General features: G+C 40.8%; 1 long non-coding RNA gene across 1 annotated transcript in view; it reads right to left on the bottom strand.

Annotated features, from left to right (window-relative positions):
• Positions 1-461: 461 nt before the first annotated feature.
• The window catches only part of LOC112658617 (uncharacterized), a 110408-nt gene continuing 86390 nt past the window's right edge, over positions 462-24479 (bottom strand). The window contains exon 5 of the long non-coding RNA XR_003135830.3: positions 462-814. This is a non-coding gene — a long non-coding RNA (uncharacterized LOC112658617). The remainder of the gene's footprint in view (positions 815-24479) is intronic.

Here is a 24479-nt window from a genome sequence, read left to right on the forward strand (position 1 = left end):
AAGAAAGAAAAGAAAGAAAGAAAAAAGAAAGAAAGAAAGAAAGAAAGAAAGAAAGAAAGAAAGAAAGAAAGAAAGAAAGAAAGAAAGAAAGAAAGAGAAAGAAAAAAAAAAAAGAAACAGTGTCTGCCAAAGGCTGGAGGAGGGGAAGATGGGGAGATGTAGTTTATGGAATAGAGAGTTCCAGTTTTATAAGGTGAAAAGAGGGGTGATGGACGAGGCGAGGGCCCCACAACAATGTGAATGTATTTAACACCACTGAACCGTAGACTTGAAAATGGTTCCGATGGTAAATTTTAGGTTTTGTATTTATCCACACACACAAAAAGCTAAGCTACCAATTCCCTTGAAAATGTATCTTCTTGTTAATGACTTAGCTTGTAAATCCAAGTGAAAACACATCTGAAGCAGGCTCATTATTATTTAAGAGATTTTATTAAATGATTCACTTAGAAATATCCACCATGTCCAATTTGCATGAATATTTGGGGTTTTCTATCACGTTGTATGGTAGACAGAGGTTTCATGAGGTGAAAAGTGTAAGATTCCGAGATTCTGCTATAAACTCCTATGTTCTTGATTATAAGAAAATTTTTTATTTTTTTTGTTTTTGTTGTTTTTTTGAAAGATTGTATTTACTCACTTAGTTTTTTGGGGGGGAGGGCAAGAGAGGAGAGAGACGATCCCGAGCAGCCTGCGCCCGGAGCAGAGCCCGACGCTGAGATCATGACCTGAGCCGAAGCCAGGAGTCGGATGCTCAACCACCTGGGCCACGCAGGCGCCTCGTAGGAAACCTTTACAAGGATTTGGTGAATACCTGGAAAATAAATGAATGCAGTTGCATGACTTAGAATGAGATGCCTGAAAGCTTGCTGCCCTCTAGTACAGATTTTCTCTTAATAGATATTTGTTCTTAGGGTCTCTAAGCTTTATTTCACCGTATATTTCCTCTCGAGTCTAGAATTTGATATTTTCCAAAAGCATATTTTTCTTATTTAAGCATTTCTGGCATTTTCTGATCAGGATTTTAGTGGCTTTCTACCAGAAATTTAATTAACTCCATGCATTTTCTGCCGTGTGTCATCAGCACCACAACTAAATAAGTAGAGATTTACCAGGCAATTATCTTTTCTGTTCTTAAAAAAAAAAAAAAAAAAAAATTTGCTTTCATGTAAATAAATGTTCTGGGTTTCTGCTAATTTCACATAAATTTGAAAACTCTCTACCCTGAGAATAATTAGTTGAATTTAAATTATACAACCATGGTCCAAATATATTATTGTTTAAATTGCAGCACAATTCTCTTTAACTCGCTATCAGACTTAATTGATTTTTTTTTAAGTAAATCTTAAATGTAAACCCATATTTTAAAAATCGCAACTTTTACAAATGGAAGAGTGGGGACTTTTGCTTCTGGGAAGACAGAGGGGTCCTGGAGCCCCTAGTCCTGGAGCTAAGTACAGTGAAAGGCCCTGGGCATCACCTTCAGGTGGAGCACTAGGCTGGGAATGGGGCACAAGCGGAGGCCCAGGAGCCAGGAAACAGAACTCTAGTGGCAACGGGGTGCGGAGTCCCCTGGGATTTTTGTTTCCTTTTGGCCTCTCGACCTGGAGCTAAAGCTGAGAATCCCAGCACACCAGCGGGCACAAACCAACCAGAGCTCCCCATCCAGGGTGCTGTCAGCCGCAGGCCAACACCAGGCAGCACGACACAGACACGGCCCCCCAGTCACCATTCCAGAGAAACCATTCCTACCTCCCCAGACCCCCCCAGCCCCCCCCCCCCGGGTTTCCATGCCCCTGAGGCCACCCTGTCACCGTGATGCTGTCAGGGATGGAGCCAGGCCCCCCGGGATGACCAGATGCCCTTCTCCATCACAAGGATGTCACACCAGGCACCTGGCAGGGGGCATCGTTCTTGCCACCAGCAGGTGAAAGTGAGGCCAGCTTTGCCCCCCTGCACCCCTGGAGTCAGGGAGGACCACCGGGGAGGAATAATTAGCTACTTCTCTTCCTGCCTGACAAGCAGGATCAGAGGAGCTCGAGGGAAGGGCAAAACTTCAGGTCGGGCTGCAGCACGATCTCCGCCTCCTGCAGGTGCGCACACGCTGTTGGGGAGCCTGGCCCCTGCAGCCCCGGCAAGGCCCCTGTCCCTGAGCCTGCTGCAGCCACAGGCCTGCCACCGGCTGCCCTAAATCCCCGGCCCTCCGTGGACAATCACACGTCAAAACCCAGGAGAATCACAGACTGAATGGAAAACAGACAATAGATGCCAACGAGGAGGAGACGGAGATGCTCAAGTGCACCTGGGGTGGAAGGGTCCGTAGATGGATACAGGGACGGAAAGCCAACTGCATGCCAGGTCACAGCCTCCTGTGGTGCACACACCAGATGGCACGATGTGTTCTGCTCCCCAAAGAGAAGGCGGGGACTTGCCTGCAGCCCCCACTGCCCTGAAATGTGAAGTTTGATGCCCCTGAATCCCTTGTGTCCGCAGGCCAGGCCTTTCCACCAGAAGCTACTTTTAAGGTAGGAAAAGCCTATGCCCAGTTTTATAGGCCCAGGTGCATGGTATCTTCCTGTGGCTCCCAAGTACAGAATTTGCCTTTCAGATACATCAATTCGGGTTTGGGGGTCAACAGAAGAATATGACTGGCTCGGAAATATGTGCGGGTAAACGTAGAACCCGATGGCATCACTTCAGGATCCAGTGGGAATGCCCCAGACATTGGGGAGTCTTCAGTAGAGACCTGAGCCAGGGTCCCCAGTGCCGGGTCCTCACCGCTGAGCCCCCCACGTGTCCTGCCTGGGGGCCTCCTCTTTCCTGGGCCCCAAGCCAGCCCCCGTCGGAGAATCCGTTGGAGATTTGTTCAAAGACATATCCCGTGCTGCACCTCCACAATTCCTGAGCCCGTCAGCCTGGAGTGGGGCCCAAGGATCTTGGCTGCCTTAGTTTCCCCGTGATGCTGCTGTTGCTGGTCCAGAAACCACACTTTCATTAGCTCCGCTTGAGAGTCGCATTTCCCAGGTACGAAACCACATTTATTCAAGCCTGAACGAGTATTCCGTGGATATCTCGTAAAACCCATTAAAATGAGGAATTATGAGAACTCTGTGAGACGTGACTTTGTTTATTATTATTATGAGAAACTCTCTTTATAAAATGCACCACAGCTGCAAAAACCAGGGAATTGGAAATCATCAGGCTCGAGTGCGCATGGTTTCAAATTGCCCACCGAAGCAGCTTTCCTTAACCATTTAATATTTTTGGTGTGATTGTTACTGGTCTATAGGCTACATATCATCTTGTCCTTAAGTCAAAATATATATATATATGTATATAACTTAATTATATTATGTTTTATTTCTTACAAAACAAAAAGTTCTATGAATCAAATTTCGATCATTTTATGACAATACATGGGCTGGCCCATCTTTTTTTTTTTTTATTTTTCCTGACCAATTATTTCAAATTACTATTAGAACCCAGAAGATCTGGTGGTTATGTCACCACAATCTTATAAATTACGACCCAGTTTGTAATCATATGATCATATAATAAAATACTCCAAAGCATCTTACTCAATAGTACTCGGTAACGTACTCTCTGAGAGAGGTGAGCTGATACCTATCGGAATATATTTTCAACATCAGCAAATTGATACGTCATCAGATTGGTTCTCATGGAACTTTTTTTTATATTAATAAGAACATTTTCTTTAAAGTATAAACCATTAAGTGTGTAATGCAGTTAAGTAGCCTTCATTTGGACACAGGCGTTTGGTTTTGCCTGCAAGGTGTATTTTCTTGTTTGTTTTGTTTTGTTTTGTTGTTCTGGACGAGAATTCCCGTGGAGTCTCTCACTTCGAAGCCCACATATGGCAACATTCCAAGGGCTTTAAAGTGCCTTTCTAAGATGTGGGCAGGAGACTCTGGATTCCGGTGCTTTCATTCTGATTTTTGGTAGCATTTTTCCTTCCTTCTTTTGTTTGCTCTTTTCTCTTTGGAGGAGACAAGACTTTGCAAACAATTCCGGGACTTGCCTGGGGTGCTGTGACAGGGAATTACATCCTGTTTTAAAGAGAATTGCTTATGACGAGGTATTTACACTGGACACGGGGCAGGCGGAAGAGAGCCAGACTCATAATTAGGAGGCGAGACATTTATCTCCCAGCAGCACAGAGCTCCCCACGGGCAGACCCTGAATCCAGGCAAGGGCCGCCGTCAACCCCTTCTGCAGGGCAGCAAAGGCCGAGTCTGCGGTGGCTTGAGGCCCAGTGACAGTTGCCAGGGCTGTTGGCTCGGCGCAGGCTACAGAAAGCACATCCCAACACAGCTCTCCGGCTGGTGAGCAGTTTGCCTCCAAACCTCTGTGCCGTATTTTGCTTTCGGTACATGAACAAGCCCCATCGCGTTTAGTAGTCTGAAACCATTTTAAGAAAACGGACAGTCCCTGACTTGTAATAGTTCGACTTTTCACTTTTCGACTTGACAATGGCGTGGAAGCGATAGGTACTTAGTAGAAGCTACATTTCACATTTTGAATTTTGATCTTTTCCTGGGATGGCAATATGGGATGCAATCCTCTCTGGTGGTGCAGGGCAGCTATATGGAGCTCCCCGTGGATCACGGGATCATGGGGATCAACAACCCACCCACTGACAAGCGTTCTGTTCCCATACAACCATTCTGGGTTCCACTTTGAGACAATATTCAATACATTACATGACATAGTCAACACTTCATAATAAAATAGGGTTTTGTGTGATACGATTTTGCCCACCTGTAAGTGAGCGTTCTGAGCATGGTTAGCATGGGCTATGATGTGTGGTAGCCTAGGTGTATCGCGTGCATTTTTGATTTATGACATTCTCCATTTGCAGGGGTTTATCAGGATGTAACCCCGTGGGAACACTATATAACAACTTTCTGTATGCTGTGTATAACAGTATGGTTATCACCTTAGCAGAGCGAGATCATCCGGCTAAAAGTATTTAACCTATGAGTTCTCGCTGTCACCTCCAATGAGGCATTTAACCTATGAGTTCTCGCTGTCACCTCCAATGAGGTATAAAGAAAAATTAACTTCTATGAAAATCTCCCTTCATTATGATTATGTGTTGATGACATTTTTGTAGCATCAAATTGTAGCAGTTGGCTCTGGAAAACTATGACCGGACCTGGAGTTGGGGAAAGTCAAAAAGAAACAAAGAACAGAGACTGAAGGGGGAAGAAAAATGAGAAGCTGATTTCTCTGGTGAATAAAAAAGCACCAGACACTGAAGATAGAGAAGACTGTATCCAGAGAGATGTGAGGTGGCAAAGCGAAGATTGCCCTGGAGAAAGTGAGAGGAAAAGGAGTTTTTCTTCAAGTTGCTACAGCCGAGGAGTGAGATCTGAACTAAATTGGAACTCAGCTCTGCTGGAACAATGGCGGGGGGGGGGGTTGAAAGGCCAGAAATAAACCAGTGAAGAAGTGCGGGATGACCCGAGGGTGAGAGTAGGCAGTGAGATGTGATGAGCACATGGATTTAGTCCTGAGTTTGCAAATAGCTTTCTCTGCGATTAGACCATCTGTGTTTGCTGACTGGTGTCCACTAAAGAGAGGCTTCTACCCCGCCAGGGGGTGGAGATACTATCTTCCTTGATCATCATATTTCAGAGGGATGGTTTTCAGGTCTTTGAGGAAGGCAGTTCTGGGCTATAAACCCGACAAGAGCCTTTTTAGGAGATTTACATATATCCCAAAGGGACAGAGAAAGGATTCGCAAGTATGAGTTTTCTTAAGAAAATGTTCTAAGAAAAGAGAAGTCAAGGAGAGGTCTAGTGTCGGGAAGAAATTTGTCTCAAGTTGCATCAGGTACTCCTGGCCCCTCCAGCCTGTGGCAGGTGCTACCACTCTGTCTCTGTCACACTTGGCCAGACTCGTACCTGAGTCACATCCCTGGGTCCTTTACACATTTAAAATGAGGTTTCTTACACTAGCAGTTAGACTGGGCGACTCTACATGATTCTTTAAGAAGACTAAATTCAATATAATAACCCTTGCAGAAATATCGAAAGCTGTGCCTCCCACGATCTGCGGTCTGCAGTGAATTCCAATAGTTATTATTTGTTACCTTCCCTTTTTTCTAGTAAGGATGGAGAGTGCTGTGGATGGAGGATGGTGAGTGACATGGATATTGTAAGGCAATGCGCTAACAGCTCTGATTATCCTCCTTTTAGGTTTTTGCTCCCCCAGTGTACGTCTGGGTAAATGTTTTTCTCAAAATGGTAGATGTAGGGTCCTTGATACACAAAAATGTCTCCAACCACAATCTTCCACAACCTATTCAAGCAAGCACCACTGCAAAAATAGAAGACCCTGCCAAAGATTTCCAACTAGAGAAAGTCAACAGACTTAGTTGCCATCAAAGTTTACAGCTTTGCAGAAGAAAAAAAAAACACCTGAGTTATGTGTCTTTCTCTTAAACTGACATTCGAATAAACTAATTGTCACCATAGAGGGATATCATCTCACGTGTGCCCTCACACACATCATCACACATAGAGAAGGAGAGACATATATCCATTCATATCCATACAATACCCACAATAATTTTACTCCTTTTATGTATTTTGAAATAGGATGCGACAATTCTATTTTCCTAAAAAAAAAGCCACAGCAATATTTCTGGACCAACACACTTCTTGAGGAACTTCCCACTCGCTATCATGTGCCGGAATCTGTTTCTTCTTTCCTCGATCCTGCACAGGCCTCTGTGACTTTGTGATAAAGAGAATGAGGCCAGTAACACTGTATGTTAACTATACTGGGATTTAAATAAAAAAGTTTAATTTAAAAGAGAGAGAGAGAGAGAGAGAGAGAGAGAGAATGGGGCCAAAGAGATGCTGGATAACTCTGAGTCCAAGTCGTAAAGACTACATGGCCAGTACCTGGAGTTTTCACTCTTTTTCTCTGTCTCTCTTTCTTTTTTCTTCTCTTGCACGTACACATACCTTTGGATAATTTCACCCCCTACCTGTGGAGTCTTTCTCTTCCTGGAGCAGAACGAGAAGCCATCCTTGCACCCAACCCAAATTCTTGACAGGCCAAATCCATGATTGTAATAAATGGTTGTTTTATACCACTAGGCTTGCGAGTTATTTGTTTTGCAGGTAAGTGATCATAGCAGAGGCAATGGGAGTTGTGGTTTATATATATTTCAACTATTTCTGTGCTTTAAAAGCCTCTGTAAAAAGAGCTGGGGCTTGTTTTCATGCTGGAAAATGCAATACTCTGAAAAGGAAGGCAACTGTCTAATGCCCACAGATGGTGGCTCCATGGCTGAACCCATGGCAGCCTGAGGACCTGAGAGACAATAGATATCATTTAGCCTAAAATCTTCTCAGCTCAGGCATTCTGGTTAAAACCGCCTTGATTTGTGTTTACCTAGTAATGTCAGACCTGGGAAGTGTGCTCTGGTTGATTTTCAAAAATAGCTTGCTGCTGCAATTTCTACAAAGTTCAAACAAAACTTTATTCTATTTGGTTTATTTGGTTTTTCAATATTTATTTTTTAAATTATATTATAAGTTCCAGGATAGTCTACATACAGTGTTGTATTATTTTCAGGTATATAATATAGTGATTCAACACTTGCATACAATATCCGGTGCTCATCCCAAATGACATCCCAAAACTCATCCCAAGTCTGCTTCTTAACCCCCATTACCCATTTCCCCCATCGCCCTGCCCACCTTCCCTCTGGTGACTACCCGTCGTTCTCTATAGTGAAGAGGCTGTTTCTTGGTCTCTCTTTCTCTCTCTTTCTCTTTTACTGTGAGAGGGTTTATTTAAAGCTAAAAAAATATTTTCAGGCATATTTCATATCCTGAGCCATTGTCTCTCAATACCTTGCAGAGTTGATAAATGGATTATAAGAATGTGGGTTAATTTTTCCAAAAACTGTGTGCTCTCATTATGTCTTTCACTCCGATGGCCGAGCCATCTTGTACACCCTAATCTTACTCATTGTTGAAAGTCTAACTAAACTCTTAGAAGATCAGTAAGGGGGCACACATGACAGGTATCATTCCACGTGTGCCAGGATCCATATTCTGGCCTCATATTGTCTGAGAACCTCTTCCATTCCTCGGTTCTTCAGTGACTGGGAAGAGAGCATAAATATATGGCAAAGTCTTTGTCCTTTATTTTTTTTAATTTTTTTTATTGGAGTTCAATTTGCCAACATACAGCATAACACCCAGTGTTCATCCCACCAAATGCCCTTTAATTTAATAAGGAAATTTTACTGCATGTCCATTGCTTGTCTCACGAGTTCACTTTATAAAATCCTATTCCTAGATCTTATTCTTAAACAGATGACCCAAATATCTTATTTAATTGCTATTTCCCTCCTCAATAATTTTTTTTTCAGAATCCTTTCAATCATTTTATTTTGGTGAAAAACATATCCTTGATAAAGCATTTTTCATTAACTTATTAGCATAAAAAGCACCATTTTTCCTTTCTTTTATTTAAATTAGAATAAAAAGTAACTCACTACAGTGTTCCAGTGTTTGGGAAACTAGAAATGTACTGACGCCACTATAATAAATAGGAAATTAGGAAGCTTGATATCTCTATGGAGCCATGCAGTAAACCTGAAACTAAGTCATCTAGGAAAATCAGAAAAAAGTCAAGGAGAGAGCCATGAAGTTTTGAGATCTGTCTGTACAGAAATAATAGCCAAAATCTTTAAAATGAGTTAGCTCTCTGAGTGAGGGTAAAGAAATAAAAAAATAGGGATCCCTGGGTGGCGCAGCGGTTTGGCACCTGCCTTTGGCCCAGGGCGCGATCCTAGAGACCCGGGATCGAATCCCACATCGGGCTCCCGGTGCATGGAGCCTGCTTCTCCCTCTCCCTGTGTCTCTGCGCCTCTCTCTCTCTGTGTGACTATCATAAATAAATAAAAATTTAAAAAAATAAATAAAAAATAAATAAAAATAAAGAAATAAAAATACCACCTATTTATGCATTTATCCATAATATATGTCCAATTCTCGTCAGTTCATTTAAATGAATTATTACTTTTATCTGTTTACACACATCAACGTGTTCCTACTATTTAAAGCAGCCTGAAGTTTCGAGCATGGTAGCGAAGTAACATTCTTTACAAAATATTTAGGGTACGAGACAGAAATTCACTGAGAAGCTAAGAAAACTTTGATAAGGATCCTCAATCTTTCTCATTATTTTGAACTTCTGCTATGATCCCAAAGGGAAAAAAAAGGGTCCTATGTACTGAGCACATCCTCTGAAGGGCACTACCCCAGGTGATGGTGATATAACAGAGAATAAGACAGATAGAAACCCTGACCCCATGAAACCTCTATCTCACTGTGATGGGGATGCCCGGGGACTCTCAGTAAACCAGACTTGGCCCAGAGTGTCAGGTGTGCCACGCGCTTTGACGGAAAGGGAGGCTGGCGGGGGTGAGGGGGGTAAAGTTTCAGTACCGAGGTCAGCTGCATGGTCAGGCCCAGCTGTGCAGACCTGAGGGACAGAAGGTTCCAGCACAGGAGCAATGAGGGACCGGGCAGGGCAGGCGGCTGGCTCGTGGGAAGAGGGCAGGGATGGCAGGCTGGTAAAGGGCAGGGAGCCGGGAGGCCATGGGAAGGGAGGTCCCATAGGCCTCAAGGGCTTTGTAAGGACGTTGACTTCCCCTTTTGGTAAATCGGAAGCTTACAGGAGAATATGAGCAGAGGAGGAACATGAGCCACCTGGCAGCCTAAGACACTTCTGGCTGCTGCATTGGGACCAGCTGATGGGGGTAAAAGTGGAGCTGGAGAGGGGTAGTGTAGTGATTCCAGCATGATTCGGGGTAGTTAGGGCAGGGTTGTCAAGAGGAGGTAGAAGGATAACCAAAGGGATTTCATGGTGGGGATTAGGAGGAGGATTGCCATGAGAGCTCAGAGAGCAGAAAGCAACATTCCAGTATTGGGGAACGTATTTAGCATAAAGCCAAAAACTGGTGGCCCACAGTCAGTTAAATTGCAGTCATCTCATGAAAGTGGGTTAGAATATTACTCTGTGTCGTAACCCGGTCATGAAGTTCTTGCATTTACCATAGAGACTCTGTAAATATCTATATATTTGAGTTTGGTTTTGAATTGGCAGCATATTAATGTATGGATCCAGCAGTCTTGTTGGCCAAGTGTTCATTTTTGTTCCCCCTAGAGCTATTGAAACTTGTTTCAATATTTTAAGATAATCTGTAAGCGGAACTTCTCATGGAAATGCTATTTGACATAAACCCTCATTAATAATTGGAATTTGTAGAGCAAAAACATACTGAATCAACAATAAACCGAATGTTGTTAGTATGAAATACACACTGTGGACAAAGATTGCATTTTTGCTCCACTCCATATGAAATGATTTTGGACAAAACTGTTAGAAAAAAGTATTTGTTGTTGTTAATAAGAATCATTAGTTTTTATTGAATATTTTAGCTGTCACTTAGAAAATATATTGTACAAGTCTGCTTTAAAGAGCTATTGTTTGGGGGGCAACTGGGTGGCTCAGGGGTTGAGCATCTGCCTTTGGCTCAGGTCGTGACCTGAGGTCATGGTTCAGGTCCGAGGATCGAGTCCCACATCGGGCTCCCTGCATGGAGCCTGCTTCTCCATCTGCCTGGGTCTCTGCCTCTCTCTCTCTCTGCGTGTGTCTCTCATGAATAAATAAAAAAAAAATTTCCCCATTCTCACTGGTGTGAGGTGGGATTTCATTGTGGTTTTGATTTGTATTTCCCTGATGGCCAGTGATGCGGAGCATTTTCTCATGTGCTTGTTGGCCATGTCTATGTCTTCCTCTGTGAGATTTCTGTTCATGTCTTTTGACCATTTCATGATTGGATTGTTTGTTTCTTTGTTTTTGAGTTTAATAGGTTTTTTGTAGATCTTGGATACTAGCCCTTTATCTGATGGGTCATTTGCAAATCTCTTCTCCCATCTGTAGGTTGTCTTGTAGTTTTGTTGACTGTTCCCTTTGCTGTGCAGAAGCTCTTTATCTTGATGAAGTCCTAATAATTCATTTTTGCTTTAACAAGTCAGGAAACAACAAATGTTGGGGAGGATGTGGAGAAAGGGGAACCCTCCTGCACTGTTGGTGGGAATGTGACCTGGGGCAGCCACTCTGGGAAACTGTGTGGAGGTTCCTCAAAGAGTTAAAAATAGACCTGCCCTACGACCCAGCAACTGCACTGCTGGGGATTTACCCCAAAGATATAGATGCAGGGAATCCCCAGGATACCTGCACCCTGATGTTTCTAGCAGCAATGTCCACAGTAGCCACACTGTGGAAGGAGCCTCGGTGTCCATCAGCTGATGATGGATAGAGAAGCTGTGGTCTGTGTATACAATGGAATATTCCTCAGCCATTAGAAACCACAAATCCCCCATTTACTTCAACGTGGGTGGACCTGGAGGGTTTTATGCTGAGTGAACTAGGTCAATCGGAGAAGGACAAATATTATAGGGTCTCATTCATTTGGGGAATATAAAAATTAGTGAAAGGGAATAAAGGGGGAAGGAGAGAAAGTGAGTGGGAAATATCAGAGAGGGAGACAGACCATGAGAGACTCCTAACTCTGGGAAATGAACTAGGGGTGGGGGAAGGGGAGGAGGGAGGGGGGTGGGGGGTGACTGGGTGACGGGCACTGAGGGGAGCACTTGACGGGATGAGCACTGGGTGTTATGCTATATGTTGGCAAATTTAACTCCAATAAAAAAATTTAAAAAATTTTTTTTAATTTTTTTAATTAAAAAAAAACTTGAACAATACCTTGCAGCACATGCAGCTCACAGATCAGCAGCCTTCCCATGTCTATTTACCTGCATCCTATAGGAATGTGGGAAAAGAAGGGAGCAGAGTGGAAATAGGGAAGAGATGGAGACAACCCGGGAGATCCTCCCGTTAGAAGCATCCCCCTCCTCCTGCCCTACAGAAATCCACTGTGAACTAGCACGCATCTCATTTTAAGTACAAATAACCCCTGAGGAGATGAAATACTGGGTTTGGGGTCAAATATATCTATTGTTGCATCCTGGCTCCGCCGTTTACTACTCATGTGACCTTGTGAAAGTAGCTATTAGTTATCAATTGACTTTTACAGAGACTCGTTCCCTTCAATATAGTGGAAAAGACCCGCTGTGGTTGATTAACTGCAAATAGCTCCTCTCCCCCTAAACCATGCATTCTTCCGAAATACTGATCCTCATCCTTCCTCCTCTCCCCCCAGGACCCCCTCCGCCTCACAGCAGTGTTGGTTCTTGGGAGATTTCTATCACTTTATTCACTTATTTCCAGATAGAAATCTTCCATTCCTTTAATATTCATTTAATCAGCTAAAATTTAGTAAGCATACCCATCAGCATTATGAACCCTTAGGTCAGACCAGGACACAAGGCAGACAGTGGCGCCTGTCCTCATGGGGCTTAGCGTGTAGTAGGGGATGCAGATGATAAACACATACACGGTAAAGCATCACCTTCTGTAGGATTTTAGGAGGTAATAAATGCTTTGAAAAAAAATAAAGTGGAATATAGTCCTTGGAGGGTATCAATCATAAATTAATTAGTTATAAAAGGTCACCTTGAGAAAGCGAAATTTGAGTAGACTGGTGGAAAACAGAGGAGCTTAAGGAACAGCCGGGGTAGCCAGGAAAGAAGGAGCAAGATGAAGACAGGAAGACAGCGGAGTTAGGCCTGGCAGGGCCGGGCTGATGGGTGCACGACCCTATTCCCAGAAAGGCCCCGAGCCTGGTGCTGAATGCTCCACGACCACCTCCTCGAAATTATTAATACTTGTCTTTGAGTTTGTTCCCTGCAGGTGTGTGCTGATAGGACAGTGTAGTGTTCTCCAGAGCCTGGAGGCTCGGTGCGTGCACAGTCCCGCCTTCCAGGCCTTCCTTGACTAACCCTCCTTTTCCCTCACACCCCAAAGGCCTGGTGGGGCCTGGGTGGAGCATGGAAAGGGTCTGGGCTAATCTCTCAACGCAGAGCACGTGGTGGCCACCTGGTTCTGGGCTGGCAGGGCTTGTGCCTTCCCTGGGCGACTCAGCGGGGGAAGCCTCACCCGTTCTGGATGTGTTGGGACACATGGGCCTGTGACGTGTTGGGACAGAGTTTGTGATACCCTTGGTAGTTGCCTCCCAACCATATGTTGGGGCCTTGGGCTTGTGGGAAGTGGACCTGCGTAGCTGGACTTCCCTGCTCCCAGCAAAGGCCTGGCCTCTGGGTCGTGCAGCTCGTGAGGAGGAGGGAAAGGAAATCCAGGACCCAGGGAGTGCCGCACACATTCCGGGAGGACCTTTACCTTCCCAGGGGAGCACTGCATTAAACAGAAATTTGAAAATAGTACGACAGGTCAAGAGAGACCATGAAAGGAAGAAAAGAAACCCTTATATTTTAGTATTTTTTAAAGAAGATTTATTTATTTATTTGTGAGGGAGAGAAAGTGTGTGCACGTGTGTAAGTAGGGGGAGGGGCACAGGGAGGATCTTCTAACAGACTCCCTGCTGGGTGTGGAGCCCCACACGGGGCCCAATCTCATGACCCCTGAGATCATGACCTGAGCTGAAACCAAGAGTCAGACGCCCAAACAGCTGAGCCACCAGACGTCTCTATATTCTAGTACTTTTAATGGAATTTAGAAAAACAGAAAAAGGGGCCCTGCATTCTCATTTTGCACCAAGCCCTGCAAATCATGTAGCCAGCCCCACAGGTAGGGAAGAGAGGGCAGGTTATTCAGGATTGTAGGGGCTCTTCATTTCACAGACATTCCCTGGAAGTCTGCATAGTCTTTATGTCTTAAAGTTGCAACTGTTCTGAGAGCACCCAGAGGTGGGTTAAGAGGTTATTTCCACCCCAGGTGAGAGATGATGGAAGCTTAGACCAGGTAAGAGTGGAGGTGGTGACTTGTGGGAATCAAGCTAGGATTTGAAGGTGGGGTTGAGATAACTTACTGATGGACTGTGTAGGTCTTGGGCCACACAATTCCCCAAACCCAGTGAGCTGCTACACGTACGATCTTTGTATTTGACTATATGGAAATTAGACCTCAAATAAAATAAAAACAAAAGCACTGTGCAGAAAAATTGTCATGATATGCTCTCCGTGTCTGAAGAAAACAAGGAAAGGAAGAGGTTTTCTTCTTTAGACAAATATCCTACAAGGATATTTGTGATATTTGTGAAATAATAATTTCTGGGAGGTTGCCTAAGATCCATTAGCAATGTTAACCTGTTTCAGGATCTAGGTCAGGAAGTAAGCAGAGAAAGAGAATTATTCTCTAAAGACTTTTATAATTTCTAGATTTTTTTTTAACCATGTAGAATATCACCTAATAAACTGCTAAATTAATATATTTTTAATTATGCATTTGGGACATATTTTAAAAGTTTCCACCATCCAGTGTTAAGGGAATAAAAATATTCCCAAGCACTTTCAATACCAATAAAAGAATCTCTGGTTTGGGGTAACGCCAAGTCTTGGCAATAATGTTCTCTGGTATTCTGAATCCATGAAATACATAATTTTTGGCCATGACAAGAACAGAGGAACTATGCTTCCTTTTGCATGTCACTGTTTTGAAATGAGGCAAAGAGGCCTTAATCAAATAGAATAAGGCAAAGGAATCAGAAAGTTGCATTCTGTCTTCAGGAAAATCCAAACAGGGCAACTAAAGCAGTAATTTCCTAAAAGTAATAGAAAATGGACATAAAGAAGTATAATAATAGAGAGTGATCACCACCCACGGAGGAAAATAACCTGACTTAATTTAACAAAAGCAAGCAGTATGTTCTAGGGCAGAGAACGGCACCAGCCGCTCTGCTTGAATCCAATACCTTGTCTCTTGCCTCAGCCAAATGCACGAGTCTCCTGACCCCTCCGCCCCCACTGCTGCTTGCTGTGCTGCCTTCTCCACCACGCCAGGGAAACATTTCTAAACTATGAAGCCAATCATTTAATTATCTTGCCTAAATCCCTTCCAACCGTAGTCACTCGGTGCCTATGTGCAGCCCATCTATAGTTACCTTCTTTTTCATCTCCTTAGCACGTTGGTCCTTTCCATCTTTTTCTTGCCTCGGGATCTTTGCACAAGGTGCTCCCTGGGTATCTAGTGCTTCCTGTTACCGTGCTCGGCCTGGCTAACGCTCAAGGACCCTTCAGTTCTCAGGAAGTGGCATTTCCTCACACGGGTCTTCCATGACTTTCTGACCTAAGCTAATAGTCTTTGTTGTACTCTTTCCACTCCTTTTACTTGATGGTTTTTATCATAATTTATTACTTTATAATTATTTAGCTTCTGCCCCCTAAGGGCACTGTTGACACTATCAGGGCAGGAACTATGTGTGTTTCATTCCTCATTATTCACCCAACGCTTGAATCAGTGTCTGACATAGAGAAGCTCAGTTAAGAGTTGTTGACTGGACTATTTTTTTCTTCTTTTTTTGGAAAGAATTATAACCAAGCATTAACCTGTCCTCTTTCAAAACTCCCTTTATTTGTATCGGTATCGTCCAATGTGAGCCACATTCTAGCGGTCACAATTGAAACATACAAAGCATTAAGTGAATTAACTTATTTTAATAATAGATTTTATTTAATCCAACATATCAACATAGTGCTATTTTAACATAAAATCAGTGACAATTATTAATGAGATAACTTACATTTATTTATGTATGCACGTATGTATTTACAGAGCAAGTTGGGGAAGGGGCAGAGGGAGAGAGAATCCTGAGCAGGCTCCACGCGGAGCCCAACATGGGGCTCAATCTCATGACCTTGAGACCATGACCTGAGCTGAAATCAAGAGTCTGACGCTTAACCGACTGAGGCCCTCAGGCACCCTTTAAATTTTTATATTTAAAAATTTAAATTTAAATATATATAATATATAATATATATATAATATATATAATATAATTAGTCTCTGAAATTTTGTGTCTGTTTGACACTTAAAAACGTCTCAATTTGAGCCAATCACATTTTAATGTTCAAAGCCTTTGTAGCCAGTGGCTACCACATTGGACAGAGCAGGACATAGAACCTTTGGGATGGAAAGTTTTGGTCCTCATATGCCCATAGTTCTGTGAGCTCCTTTTCTGAACATGTGTTCTTCTTTACTTCTAACTCCAAAGAGTCACCTCTCCTTTCATGCTGGTCACGGAGTGAAATGTCAGACCTCAAGAAGATGCAGCCACCTACTCTCGGGCCTCAGGAAAGACAGGGCCTTTCAGTTATCCACACCTCTCAGTTACCCATGTATATACGTACATCTTAATTGAGAGGAAGAGAATGAAAACCACTAGGTTATTACTAGTTAATTCAAAGTTTGAGTTGACTGAAGAAAACTATTCATATAAAAGGACAAATTTAATATTTGCTAACTATGAATGCCTATCATCCCCATGTCATCTCAGGCAATTTAAGAAAAATAAAAAAAATAAAAAAAAAACAGATAGAAAACCAAATCCTTAAAAAAAAAAAAAATCCTTCTTGCATGCTCAAGTCAGTCTCACTCTTACTCTTGTCTCTAAGAGTACTTCCTTCTCAGAGTCCATACGATACATCTCTAGTCTCCCTTAGGAAAACTGCGCTCTGTCATCTGAGTTTACAACAGCAGTTCTTGGTAGAGAAAAAAATATTCACTAAGGAGTGTTTGGGAAATCTGTAGGAGCATTTTTGGTCATCATATAATGGGCATTTAGTGGGAAGAAGTTGAAGATGCTGGATCTCCTGCATTGTATAGCATGCAAAGAATTGAAATAATTAAATCTTCTAGCAGATTTCCTGATGACCAACTGGATAATTATGTAGATGTATAGGTGAAAGAGTGTTTAATTAGAAAGAAGTGACATTTTTAATTGAAAGGAGTAATACCATATTAAGAATGGTGACTGAATACACTTGATTATATAAAACCAAAGGAAACAGCTTCCCAGTCCTATTTTGGCTTATAATAAAAGTTTAAATGAAGTTTATATCAAAAATTGGTAAAGTGTCCCTTTTAAATTTTTTTTATTAAGTTTAGATTTCTGTCTTAGAAAAGGAAAAAAAAATCACAAACAAGAATTTTTCAATCAAACAGGTGGCTGGAGTGGTAGAGGGCTAGGAAACATCTGAGCTGGTTAATTTTTGCATCATATATGCAAATGCACACACACAATTTATGAGTTAAAATTACTCTAGGTTTTCACCTAATTATTCTCTGGCATTAGGTGAACATACATGGAGTCTCCCTGTTGCCCTTGCACAATTTGAACCAATTACAAATAAATATAAAATGTATTTGACATAATAACTGCAATCTTCCTACTGATACCAGTGGAAGACAAGTGTTTTTAGTATGCAAAGTTTTAAGTGCTTTGTTGGAGCAAAGCACCTTTTTTATAGAGCAATTCTCACACCTGAATTATCCTTCTCAAGTATTTAAAAGGAACACCAAATTCATTTGTTAATTCAGCGAGGGTCAACAGGATTGGGTAGAGAAGACAGTAAAAAAAGAGAAGAAACATGTGGGAACTAAGTAAGTTGTTTCTCTGATTTTACCCACCAGGCAGAGGCAAGAAAGGAGCCTAATATTCTGAATTTCATCACAGTCCATTCTGCTCCAGATCACCGTGACCTATTTAAACTAGAAAGTACATATCTAATGACTAATACAGCTGACTGGCTTCTTCTCTGGCTTTCTGTGGGCAGGTGATCAGAGCATGGAGACAATGGCAATGTCACCTGTGTGTTTCAGGCTTCTGTTGCACATTGTGCTGCTGAGAGGGCAGGGACTGGAAATTGAAAAGAAGGACATAAAGCAGCAGGACTTCAATGTTTCCACTCCACAGAGCCTGCCAGCCATATGGCTCTCCCAGTGCCTGGGAGTGCACACATGCGTGCATGTACCAGCACTTTTATTTCATAGGACCTCATTATTTCACATTTTTTTTTCTTCTTATGTGTATTAACAGAATCTACAGTTGTCTATAACCTTTCAAATTTATTATAGAGAATATTGAGAAATATTAATTATGAAACAGTGGGTTTTTTTGTTTGTTGCTTTTAAAAACTGGGTCTAAATTAACCAATGAAAAGATGGATAACTCACGTGAGCCAGGAAAACAGACCATAAAGACAGTCCTGGGATCATGGAATCTTTGATGGTTAAGGTTAACAAGGGGCTACATATAAATGCCAGGGAGCAAGAATTTCCTATCCCATTCTAGGTCCCTCTAGCTGGACTAAGAATTAAATCGAGATGAGACAGATTAACAGGAGAAAAGCAGATTTAATTTTTAATTTCATACATACAGAGAATCCACACAGACACAGAAATCCCTAAAACAGGAAAAAAATGAATATATATATATATATATATATATATATATATATATGAATATATGTCATCCTGAAGAAGGAGAAAGGAGTAGGTGTCTGGGACTTCAAAGGGAAGGAATGTAATTCACAGGGTGATATGAAGAACAGATTTTTGGTAATTAAGGAGACGTTTGCCTTGCCCTAGAGATGGGTCACTCAGATAAAATTTATCTCCACTATTAACCCTTATTCTGGAAAGGACCACCAATTCGGATTCTTCTACGTAGTTAAGAGAGTGGCAAGTTTCTCTTGAGCCTGCAGGGTTGCCTTCAGTTCAGAATAATCTTCATACCAAAGTGGCCCATCTTGAGGTGGCCTGCCTTTGTCCCCTATGATATCATCTAACCAGTGCTCTCTTTCTATAGCCAAAAACTATGAAACTCTCTAAGAAGTCAAAAGACCTGCCTGAGATACTCAGGACCAAACTCAGATTTACTGGAAGGACTGGAACCTACATCATGTTAGCCCCACTCCAAGCGCTATCCGACCCACCAGAAGATACATGGATACTGAAGACTGGAGTATGATCTGAGCTGGTTAATTTTTGCATCATATATGATGCAAAATAAAAGCAAATTAAAGTTTTGGAGAGAGAAATAAAAGACAACAAAACTGAAAAGATTGAAGTTATAATGTATATTCCCCGTTTTTGTGATATGTGGGTGACTTTTCGCCATGGCAGATGAAGTGGGCCTATTTAAGTCCCCTATTATTAATGTTTTAATAACCCGTATTTATTTTAAATAATGTGAAATGATAGTAAAGTATTTCAAGGATATTTAGGAAATTTTCAGAAATTGACAATTGTAAAAGAATAGCTCATATTTGTGTCATGCATAACTCACTTAGCTCATTTGTGTCATGCATAACTCACAATTGCAATGTCTGCAATTCTATTAATAAATAATGGTTCCATGTTCTGTATGTAATATACCCCATATTGGTTTTGGAGGGAGGAATTGTTGCAATTTGCTGCTACTACCTCACTGCCCTTTCTGAAAGGAATATGAGAATTGATAAACATACATAATATTAAAAAGTATCACATAAGCATTATAAGTTTCCACTGTTTTATCTCTAATTTCATTGAACATTTGGCTAAGTAACAAAATATCATCCCCTATTTGCAAAAGAAGACCCTGCTTCCATAAGTTTGTAAAATTCACATTGATCTATAGATTTCTTTATAATAACAATATTATATACATTATAGATATGTTATATAAATCCACATATCCAAATATTATATACATCATGTATAGGTACATATAACCAAATAGAACAAAACAACTTTTAAATATGTAAATTCTATACCTTTAAGACTCCAAAATCCTAGAACTGAGTATATGACATTTTAAAAATTTTTGATGTGCTTTGGTGTCCAAAGTTTCTAAAGGGCTACAACTTTATAACTTAAAATAGTAATTCAATTTGGAAGTGTCCAGGCAACACATTCTTTGATATTATTTCTTTAAGAACTGTTAAATAACCTTCAGAATTTCATGGGTTAGAAGTATTTTTTTCTTATTTCTATTTATATAAAAACTTGAGAACAAATTCCCATTTACATTTACTAATAGTCATACTCCTTGTTCATCTGGGAGGCAAGGAAACATATGTTCAGAATTTCGCAGGAGAAAGGAAATTATAAAAATGGTGATCAAACCATAAAAATGTAGCTAAAAAAATCTTTTTCTGAATTATAGTTTCACAGAGAGACTAGTTATTTGGGCTGTGGTAGGGAGGTCATTTTATTTTGTATCTTGAAAAAAAGGAACTTGTCTAAGTTTCCCTCTTCCTCTATATAGCTAAAAATCAAGAAACAAGTTTTCTTTTGTAGCAAATGTATTTCCAAACTTTTGTGATAAAAAGTAAGTTGGATACATGTGTATATATTTATTGCCCCAGTTACATACATGGTAGGTTGACTTGGGAAAATAAATGTTAGACATGGAAAATAATGGACTAATTAACAACCTGCACTCAAGAGATAGCTTCGCCTGGCCCACACCTGCCAGCAGTGATGTTCTGGGCCCTATGGGACCACTGTAGAGTGCAGTTCCCTCTCCCTTAATTGACACACAATCAAAACCACATGGTCTTCCATAACATGACATTTTCCTTCTTGGAGTGAGCTTTTTGCTGTATACTTTCACAATAACTTGAAATATTTATAAGTGAAATCGGACCTCATGTATTTATTGTCCTCCATGTGGCCCCACAAACTAGCAAAGCTGTCACTTTAAATCACTGATTCTTGTTGGTTTTTCATCCTTACAGCTTCCCACTCTCTTCCACTCCCTTACGTCCTTTCTAGCAAAGCTCGTCAAAGAACTTCATTATTTCCCAGCCTGAGCAAGTACAGGGCAGTTTCTTAAACGGCTTACCTGTCCCCAATCTCACCTGCATCCATCCATTCTCTCTGAGAGTTACATTCCTATAATGTGAGTTAAGGATTACGCTCTCCTGCTTGAAATTCCTCACTTTCTCCCTTCCTTGTGAATAAAATTTTAACTCTTTCATGTGGCATTCAGGTTTTTTGTTTTTCATTTCTTTGTTTCATTTTGTTTTTCCAGAAATAATCCTTCCAAGTTTATTTCTCCTGCATTCTTGTCACTTCTCAACTTTCTTCAATTCTTAAGCCCAACAAATCTAATGAGAAGTCCTCAAAAGTATCACTCTTTCATTTTTGCCCTTTTGGGCCCCTCTGCTTGCCTTCTTTTTAGCCTGGTTACCTCAATCTAGGTGAAGTCTTCCTGATTCCCTGAACCCTAATTTGGGTTGATATCCTTGTTTTGCATCCTCAAGGCATTCTATGATTTACTATTTCTTCCTTTTACATATTAAATTGTCTATTTTAAGGGCTGAGACCAGGCTGCCCAAAAATGTGCCACCTTGGCAGGTGGATTATTTCAAGCTGAAAACAATCAAGGCCCAAAGACTGAGGAGGAAACTTTGATCCCTTCTGCTCAAAACCATATAGAAGAGTTTAAATAGAAAAACTGCTTCGCAAAGAGAGCTATCACCATAGATAACTACATTATAATATAAACCAGGTATAGTCGAGGGAGGAGCATAGCAAAGCCTGTTTAATCAAAGTATTTTCTAAGTCCCATTGTTTTTGAATGGCCCAACAAACATTTCTTTACCAAACATTTACGTATTTTCATCTTCCTGTGAATTTTATTCCTTCCTTCTGAAATCCCGCCAACCCCTGAGACTTAGCATGCTTGTCAGTGAACTGCAAGTTACAGCGTCATCACATTGAAGTCCACTAACTTTTTGTTTCACTGAGTGTAAGAATAAAACTTCCTGACTTTCAAAGCCTGCAAAAAGCTCATATGCCCAAGCCAAATCACACTATTTATTATAGGTTATATCTTAGTTTCATCTCCAATCTCTGTATTCTATGGTCTTATTAAAAAAAAAAAAAAGATGTTGCTGATGCTACCTTGAGATTTTGAAAAATGGTGCAGCTTCAAAAGTTATAGTCCAATATAGATAAAGATTTGAAACAATAGTTTCTCCTTAGTATAACTTGGGGTTGCTATTTCTTGTCTGGCTCTAACGAGAATCACGGCTATACCTGTCCTGTGCCCATTCTCATTTAGGTTCTTCCTGCTTTTTGTTGAGTCCCAGAATCTTAGGGATGAGAGGTGCCCTCAACAAGCTGTCCCTGTCACAAAAGGGCTGAGTAATGGGCTGACAGCAATGTACCAGACTTGGTCTTCAGTCTGAATGCTGTGTAAGCACTGCTTCAGTGGCCTGAGGCCAAAGGCCATACCTAACTCCCAGTCCATACCATCCTCCTTAATAGTCACCTAACTCAGTGGTTCTTTAAGTGTGGTCCCCAAACCAGCACCATCAGTATCAATTGTGAACTTTTTAGTAATGCAAATTTTGGGTACTCTCCCAGATTGTTGAATCAGAACTCTGGATTCCAGCAATTTGTGTCTTAAAAATCCTTTTGGATGATTCTACATGCTAAAATTTGAGAACCACTGATATAACTTTGATACTCCTAAAATAAGGTACTGAGAAGGAGTAAAACAAGAACTAGCAAAGAGTTATTTTACCTGAGGGGCATCATTGCTTGTAGAACTTTCCTTCTTATGCCAGTTCCCTGAGGATTCCATATCTGCATGCTTTTGGTGTGCAGAACAGACTTTTTAAAGCTTTAATTTAGGTTTTTGCCTTTCTTAAATTTGTGGTGCATTTCTCCCCACTGTTTCTTAGAAATAATGGGAATTTTGACTAAACTAACCTATAATATAAGAGAGTAATTTGGTGCTTAAAATTTTCAATTTTCACATTAAAATGAGCAGCTGGAGGCTTTGTCAACCCTGAGCAACACGGAACTTCCCAAAGGGCTAACTCAGGCTCCTCAGAGGGTTGTTTTTGGTCAACAAGCCCTAAGCATCGGAATCACTCGAGGCAAAAGGAAGAATATTGATTTCTTTACTCCACAGGAAATCTACTTCTATTTCAAAGTTTGAGGTAAAGCTACAAAATCCTTATCCTGAATATACTCTTGTTCTATTTCTCATGCCAATAAAGTTGGAGATTGTTTGACCAGAGAGATAATTGGGAGTTTAGACAGTTGTGGCCAAATTACAAAGCAGCATCTTCAGGATCATTTTGGTGCAAAAACTGACAAATTAATTTATATAATTGTCTCACACAGAAAATATTTGCACTTTCATGTAACTCAAAATATCTTTTTTTTTTTTGATCCTGAGATTTCACCTTCAAAGAAATTGTATGCAGTGTCTCATTAGAGTCAGTCAAGTATAAAAAAGTGAAAAGCATGACTCAAGATTACAAAGATGTAGGAGTTGAAACAACTGGTACCCAGAGTTCTTCTATTCACAGGTACATCATGTGCATCCACCAGGATATTAAAAGACCTCTAACGATACCTGTTTCTGACATGCTCAGTGACAAGTCCTTTATAGATCTGTACCTGTGAAAGTTGAAGTTGGGTGTTCAGAACCTTAATTAATTACATGCAAACATTTAATTAGAAGGTAGAGAAGGAAATAACATTTAATTAGAGGATAGAGGAAGAAATATGTGCTGTTTGGAGATTTTGAAAAACAATAAATGTCTAATGTTTAACCTAATTATACTCAGTCCTTGAACAAAAGATAAATAACTATTAGTGAGTAACTTATATAAATATAGGTGTTTTTCTCTTATATTGCCAACAAATTCTTGGCCAACCAGCTCATTCAAAGCATCTTAGTCTAGACACCTTGGTTTTATAAATGTCTCATCATAAAAGTCTTAAAAACAAATGTTTTAGATATAGTATTTTCAAAATCTATTAACAGATATTTATCTCATTTAAGAGATAATTCTGAATGTAGATATATATTTGCTTTTGCTCATTGACGTAACAATCATTATGAATACAATGGTATTATGCAGAGAGGAACAGAGTGATCCACTCAGGATCTTCAGAGGGATAAAAAACTATCTGCCTCTACAGCACGTGGCTCTACCTTGCTAACACTTGTTCTGTCTGCCAATCTGCAGTATATTATACCTCAATATGTATAAAAGTATCTGTAGTCTTGAGAGTTTTACTAATAAAACTGCTAATAATCCTGGTATCAAATCTATCATTTTCCTTCTTTCTTTCTACAGGTGTATATGCATAATCCTGTGTGTGTGTGTGTGTGTGTGTGTGTAAGAGGAGGGACAGTGGTATTTCTCCAACTTTATGGGTTTCCATCTCTGCTGGCAGCAGCCTTATCTTATTGAGAAAGTCTTCACTCCAAGCCGTATTTGAATTCCATGTAAGTTAGAACAATGGTTCCCTGACAATCCAGCCTTTAAGATTTTTAAAAACATAAAGAATATCAATAGCTAACGTGTATTTAGAGCTTTCTGTGTGCCTGCCATAGTTTTATGGTCTCTGTTGATGGTACTCCGTCAAACCGTATGCAAGTATCCTACAGTTTATAAACCCTTTTATACAGATGAAGAAATTGAAGTTTTAAGACCTAATGAACATAGATTTGGAATGTAAGTCTGAGTCGCTCTGGGCTTCCACCCTCT

Source organism: Canis lupus, chromosome 12 (assembly GCF_003254725.2).
Source record: "Canis lupus dingo isolate Sandy chromosome 12, ASM325472v2, whole genome shotgun sequence".
Classification (NCBI taxonomy): domain Eukaryota; kingdom Metazoa; phylum Chordata; class Mammalia; order Carnivora; family Canidae; genus Canis; species Canis lupus.